Source organism: Primulina tabacum, chromosome 5 (assembly GCF_025594145.1).
Source record: "Primulina tabacum isolate GXHZ01 chromosome 5, ASM2559414v2, whole genome shotgun sequence".
Taxonomy (NCBI): domain Eukaryota; kingdom Viridiplantae; phylum Streptophyta; class Magnoliopsida; order Lamiales; family Gesneriaceae; genus Primulina; species Primulina tabacum.
In genome coordinates this window covers 31,359,992-31,367,843 of record NC_134554.1, presented here as the reverse complement: position 1 = coordinate 31,367,843, position 7,852 = coordinate 31,359,992, and positions in this window count along the sequence as shown.

The window sequence follows — 7,852 nt, the reverse complement described above, 5'->3', positions numbered from 1 at the left end:
AAGTAGTCGGTGATCCGAATGATAGAAGTCAAGCGATGAAACTTGTGCGGCCGGATAAAGTAATCTCCGGCTAAGATTTCCCACATATCTATCAAGTCGCTCAAAAATAATGTTGTCCAGTGATCGTCTATTCACCCAAGTAAATAATTCCCCATGGCAATGCAGGTTTTGGAAATTACAAAGTTCAAGAGTATCACGAAATGCTTGCATTCTATGAGAGGCTCTTCTAATACCTCCAAACTTTTCACTGTCGAAACAAATCTCGTTGAAGTCACCACCTACTAACCATGGAAAATCAAGAAATTCATGCAAACCTTTGAGATGCAAGAGAAGGTCCCAAGAAAAATGTCGGAGGGCAGCTTCCGGATGCCCATAGAAACTTGTAAATCTCCAACTTCTATCATCAGTAGTTATAACACAATCTATATGTCCAACAGAAAATGACTTAATGGAGACATCAAGGGGGTCCTTCCAGAGGAGAGCAAGACCTCCATTTTTTCCATGACAATCCACCACAAAAAACCTTTAAAACCCAATGGAGTCTTCCAATGCTTGATCGTGACTCTCTTGTTTTTGTTTCACTCAAAAATAAGAGAGTTGGGCTCTTAGCGGCTACAAGTTGCCGCAGTTCCCGGAATGCTCATGGGTTCCCAAGCCCTCGAACATTCCAAATTATGATATTCATAATGATCGACGGGGTTGCTGAGCAACCGCCGCCAATTTATCTGTGGCACTAGGATCAATCCAGCCCAACTTTACCTTTTTTTCATTGGACTTGTGTGCTCCTGTGATACACTGTCCTCCTCAGAAACATCTATATGTTGTTTAGCCATTGATGGAGGAAGCTGTGTCATGTCCATAATTCGATCCTTACCTATTTCTCGTGCCCTGCGTTTCCATTGCTTTGACCCACCAGCTGCTAGGCTCGGTGATATTGTGTTCTTTCCATGTGGTTTTTCCAGGAGTGGGACAGGCTCGTGGACCATCAATTGGGTTTTATCCATACTGCTTGCAGACTGTTTTTCCAATACTACAAGGGCCTGACTTTCTTATTCTATAATGTCTTTGTCCGTTTGCTCATGATTTTCGGTTTCAGCATTCGATGGACTATCCGGTGGTGTATAAGATGTTTTCTCAGCACCAGAAGAGCTTTTCCTGGAACCATCAATGTGAGTGGATGCACGCAGCCAGATCCCAAAAGCAAGTGTGGTTCTATCAGTCTCCTTGTCATCACAGTCTCGGATCGTATGCCCAAGTCTCCTACAGGCGTAGCAGAAATCCGGCAATCGCTCCTAAACCAGTAGAACAATAATGTCTTCCTCTTCTCCCTTAGCTTTAATACGAATGAATTTCATCAAAGGCTTAGTAATGCTAATTCTTACCCGAAGTCTCGCAAAGCGTCCCAAGAAGACACCATTTTCTCCCGAATCCACTTCCTCCACTCTGCCAATGTGTCGACCGACTTTGGTCAACAGTTCTTGCAAAAAGGCTAGTGGCAGATTATGGAATTGAACCCAAATCCCTATCTCATCAAAAACCATATCATTAGGATTTTGCCAACCCATTGGTTCCTTGAAAATCACCAGGCTTCTAAAGAAATTTCATGGCCCATCCGTAAGTGCCTTGTTCCTGTCTCTCTGGGATACAAAATCACAAACAAATGTATTGTCTCCCATAGCCTCAATATGTACCTTCCTTGTCGCTTGGAGAATGCGTGGCATTTGCTGACGAAACGCTTCTCCGTTAATAGCTTTTGGTGATAGAATCTTTGCTACCAAACAATTAGCCAAACGTTCCTGTCCAACTCGCGTTTCTGAATCATCTAAAAAGATGGTGTCGCTCTCCTTTGGAGCAGAGAGTTTCAACTCTGCGACCAGACGAGAAATCACATCTGGATCCATAACCTAGGTGACAACCCAACATTCAATTCGAGAACGGGTGAATGAACGGAGCAATCCCGCACAGCACAGGTTCGCGGACCTAAGACTCGAAGAACCCTAGGAGAAAAACAAATTTTATGATCTGTCAATTCTTATTTTTTTAACGAAGTAAAAAGTACAATGATTTTGTATCTTCTTAAATATAAGCTTCAAATCTCGTCACTAAATTTAAAATTTTAATTATGTATTTTAGTAAATATAACTAATTTTATATTATTTAAATAAAAAAATTATACCATTATTTGAATTATTATTAATATTTTACATATTAAATTATTTTTCATTTAATGAAGTTCCAAATCTCGGCATCTATATTTATTTTTTGCTTATTTATAACATTACTACTATTACTATTAAATAAATTTATAAAAATAATTATTTACACGAATATTTTTATTTTTTTCGTTTGAATAATATGAAAAATATAATTATTCTTTATTGTGTTGAATATAAGATTCAAAACTTGGGAACATACTTTATTTTTTTTATATTTTGGTATATTTAATTGTTTTTGTATTTTTTTATTATTAGTCATTTATTTATTATAACTAATTATTTTAGTTATTATTATTGTATTTTTATTTGAATCATATACAAAAATATAATGATAGGATCGATTAACGTATCAAGAGTGTTTAGAAGGGAGGTTGAATAAACACTCACAATTAAAACTGATCTTTTCGAATTTTGAGTTCAGTTTGGTGAAAAACTGATTCTCGGAATCTTGTTGGTCAATGACAATCAGTTAAGCTAAAGTAGTTACGGAAAGTAACTGACTGAAAGATATAATACGAAAATAAAATACGCAAGGATTGTTTCTGGATGTTCGGAGATTTCAATTACTCCTACGTCACCCCTTCTATCTCAAGGATAGGATTTTCACTAAAAGACTTTGATCGAATACAAGATTTGTACTGATCCACTTCAGTTTGGACTTATCACTGCCAAAAGCTGAAACTCTTAGTATCACAAAATGTTCTCAGTGCGTAACTGATCTTAGCACTATCGAATTTAACGATTATTACAAAGTGCTAGTGAGCTCAAATTGTAGCCTTGACTGCTACGAATAAATCAAATAAGAGTGAGCTGAGATTTTGGCAGAATAACAGCAAGCTTTGAATGGAATGGTCTTCCCTTTTCTTCAGCTGTTCTTCTGTCATATTTATATGCTTCCCTTCCAACGGTAACTTGAGATATATTTGAATCTTTGTATCCGTTGATTGCCACTTCATTATTTCTTGGGCATTGTTTGTTTCATTTATTGTAATGCGGCGTCTTAACTGCTTTAGCCGAAATGCGTTGTTCTAAGCTGTATTGATTGAAGTGCGGCGTTTCATATTCAGTTGCAGTCTTCTATGTCTCTTTGTCGGTTGAATGTTCTTTTCCGAGACATGTTCAGTTGAAGGATGCTTAGCTTAAAAGCATATGGCTGAATGTATCAACTGATCGGTTTCCAACTGATCAGTTTTCTTTATTAGATCAGCTGATTTCAGTTGTTAAGTCCAGTTGCTGAATTGCGCGTATCAGTTGGTTCATATTTTGTCAAACGCCGGAATTTAGTTTCCAACAATTTCCCCCTTTATGGTGTTTGACAAAACTAAGTAAATAATAACTGAACGTCTGAACTCATTGTAGATAAAATAAGAGATTGATCAACTGAATAATGGACTAAACGAATCTGTAGAGATTTTTCTTCAACGAGATAAAATAAGAGATTGATCAACTGAATAATAGACTACACGAATCTGTAGAGATTTTTCTTCAACGAGATAAAATAAGAGATTGATCAACTGAATAATAGACTACACGAATCTGTAGAGATTTTTCTTCAACGAGAAGATTTCTTTTGTTGTTCTAAAATCTCTTTGATTTCTTCCCCTTTTTTGTCAAACAAATCCATCTTCTCAGATACTCTTCGAACGTCAGTGGAAAGAATTTTGACATATGAGGAGATACTTGAGACAGCGGATTGTAAAAAAGTCTGCAGCAATTCCATCTTATTAGAAACAGAAATTTCCAATCGCTCAACTCGTTTGCTGATAAAGTCTTGAGTGATGGAGAGACTCTCAGCCGAACCTCTGTTATTTTTCATCTCAAGCACAGTTAGGGTAAGAGTCTCCATGTTTGCTTGAATGGCTTTCATTTTTGCTGAATAAAATTCATTTGAAGAATCCAATTTGACAGTATGAGACAATTGTGTGGATTGAATTTTCTTGATTTCAGTAATCATTTGCTACTTGGACTGGAGGAGATGAGGATTGATGTTGATCAGCAATTGGGCTTTCCTCCAGATTTTCTGCAATCTGTTGATTTGGTGATTGAGTAGGTATCATTCTTGGATCATTTGGTTCAGAAATGGCGGCCTTAACTGGTTCTTCAGTTAAGATTGGATTCTCTTTAGCTGCTTGATCAGTGGAGTGATCAACTGATAAAGGTTCATTAATAACAGATTTTGTCACCACTGCTTGAATAATTTCATCAATGTTGGCAAAATTCAACTCGGCTTCAGAGTACAGCTGATGTTCCACAGCAGATGATTGTGGCACATCCTGAACTGTTTCTTCAGTTGTAACAATAGTTTGTTCTGAGGATGGCTCTTTTTGCTGAGAGGAGGGTTCTTCTTCTTCTTCTTAAGAGGCTTCCTCAGGAAGAATTAACTCCTGATCCATTTCCCACACTTTTATCTGAGCTTGCAAGCTAGTAAGATCTGTATCTAGCTGAATGATCACAGCTCGATCATTATAAGCAGTTGGATTGGTGGGAATGTAGTTTGCTTTCAATTTCTCAAGCAGTTGAGATAGCTTCTTAGCTCGAATTTTGTCAAAAAAATAGGTTTTCCTCTCCAAAGTCTGAACAATTGTGGCAGCTTTGACCATCTTGAGGACAATTGCTTCCAGTTTGATAAACTTGTTCAGCTGGGATTTCTTTTTCAGCTGCTTAGCAAAAATATGAGTTCTGTAATCTGTCCAGGCATCATAGGATTGAAGTTTCGATGCTGCAAAATTATTAACCTGTTCCCAAACAAGGTCAATATGGGTTTGAATGGAATTGGATGGCCTGGGCTCTTCAATCAATTTGCCCTTGTCTTTTTCAGTACTGAGGATGTGTGGAATTTCCAATCCAGTACGAGTAGTATCCACAAGTTCTATAATCTTTATACCTTTGGGTCTAGCAGGTGCTAGAACAGTAGGACGATTTATATGGATTAGAGGAGCTTTGATCCTACCTGTTTCCTTTGTTGCACCAGCTGAGATTTCTGGGGGGATGATCTTCAGAGGAACTGCTTTGATAGGCTGTTGGGCATCCAAAGATAGAATAGATTCTACTGTGGTTGGTAATTTTGTCCTTTGTGTTTTGGTTTCTTGGCAACTTTTGGAGAGGGCGTCTTCTCGGAATCAGATTCACTGATAATCAGTTTTCGTTTTGCAGTCTTCGATTGGGCAGAAGTTTTGGCCTTCTTGACTGGTGTTGGGGCAGGTGGTTGCGTCCCAATCTCTTTTTTGATCTTCAAAAACTGTTTGGGAGAAATGTCCAGTTTGGTCTTTGGCGGCAAGATGTTCTTGGCAGTGAATACCTTGAACTTTGATGATTTTCCAGCATTGTCAGCTACCAATCCCTTTAGTTTCAGAAGATAACTGTTTAGAATAGCAAAACCTCTTGATTGTTTGGTAGATTTAAGCATGTTCTTCAGAATATTGAAAATAATATGCCTCCAGTTTGCTTTCTTCTCTCCCATGATGATGGTCATCACTTGGAATTTTTCAAGAGTAAGGGCAGCATAAGAGCCTGCCTTAGCATATATGCCCTTCGCCACAATGTCGGCTAGTAATTGAATTTCTGATTTCAGCTCTTTCTTTGGATCGGAAACTTTGATTTTCCGCCCATCAGCAGACAGTAAAGATTGCATTTCCTCAATGTCAGATATTTTGACTTCAGAGAAGTTGACGTACCCATCAGTTGGCAAAGAGAAAATTTCTCCGAAGGCCTCTTCAGATAGGATCAACAGCTGATCATTCACAGTTACAAAGATACTTCCATCAGTAGTGACAAACCCCTTCAGATAGAATTCATTTACTTCCTTGGGGTATATCTCCTGCGTAGATTGTCCCAAAAACATCCTGAGACCAGCAGATTCAATCTTCAGAAAGACGTTCTTAATTTCAGCTTCTTTAACTGATAAAACTGAGTCAAAATCAATGGCCATAGCATTCAACACGTGAGCTGGGATTTGATTCGCCATTTCGAAAGGTAAAACTATCTGAAATTCGTAAAAGATAAGCTCTGGAATTAGTATGCTTTTAGGAACCGATTGTATTCGTAAGAAAGAAAGCTGAATTGAAGCGGGCTTAGTACATTTGTACGTGACTGTTCAATTTCGGGACACGTGTCAGTCCATGAAAAAATTTGAATAAAATATGTGTACGTGTGTTGTAAGCGTGTGTGCAAAAGAGTGAGTGATTTAAAATAAGCCACGTTATGAAACTGCAGTCACGTCAGTTGATTTGGAATATAATATGATTAATAAGTTAACTTATGTGAGAAGATTAGTGAAATTCTCAACTGAACGATCAGTTGTAAGACTGTGTCCTTTCAGTTGAGAGTTTACTAACATTTGCCTTCTCAGTTAACCTCTTAAAAACTGATATTCCCCCTTAATTGGTTCATAGAATAATTAAAGTGACGATATAAAAATAAATTTAAAGGTCAGAAAGATTATCGTTTGCTGAAACGTTGACGGCCCTTCAGCTTCCTTGATTTTCGTCTATAAATAGAAGTAACACGGTTAGTTTCAGTCATATTGGTGAAGATATTCAAGATAAAAAGAATGGCAGATACAAGTAGCTCGAGTGCTTCGCCGTTTGCTCTGGAGACCAGGAAGGCTGTTATAGAAGATGAAGTCTTCTATAAGAGTCTTCACTACTGAGAAAAGTTACAGAAGCTTGAGTTCCTGTATAATACTGGAGATGCTACCACTCCCGAACTGGTGGCAGAGTTGAAAAGAGTGCGGGAGCACTTGAACATAGTTGTGTGGGTGGACATCTTTAAGGATGGTCATATTTATCAGCTAATGCTTCGAAAGGAACTGAAAATCCTTAAGCGCATAGCTGTTTCTCAGAGCTTTGTCAAGACATCTACCGCACCTTTATCCGATTGGTTGAAAATGTGGATAATTGTTGTAGAGGAAAAATATGATGATGTAATCCGTGCAAACGTTTATGGTTGAATGAAGTATTTATATAAGCTTAATTTTGTTTTTCTCTTTCCTGTAAATGATAAATTTCATCAGTTGTTATATATATGAATTGCGAACTTAAGCAGGTGAATTGATGAAAGACTAACTTATATAAGTTGACTATGAACTGAAATCAGTTAAGCATTAAGTAATAAATGACAAACTGATATCAGTTGATAATGAACAACTAATAAATAAGAAGCCTGGGTAAATGAGAAAAATGCTTCGGTTGACTTGAGACTCTTTGGTTTCTTCAACATTTAATGTCATCTGTCTATAAACAAAACGAGAGAGAGATAAAATGTGAGACAATAACAGTTCAATATATCGGATTCAAGTAATTCTGATGCATGCAGCAGTACACATGTGAAGGCCCTCGAACTACTTGCTTGAAAATTTGCGGAAAATTAAAAATTTTCTTTTTAAAAGAACTTCAATGGCCTCATTCATAAAATCACTGGTGAATCAAGTTCAATATTTCAAAATATTGCAGCGGAAGAAAATCAAAGTTTTGCCAACAACAACGATTTAAAAATATCCAACAACTAATAAAAATTGTTTGCGAAGAAAATAACAACTGCTGCTCTGAGGTCCTCGGGTGCCACTACTGCCGACCCAAGCTGGCTCACTGGTCCCCGCCCTCGGCCCTGGCCTCATCAGTACCTACAACAATCAAGTC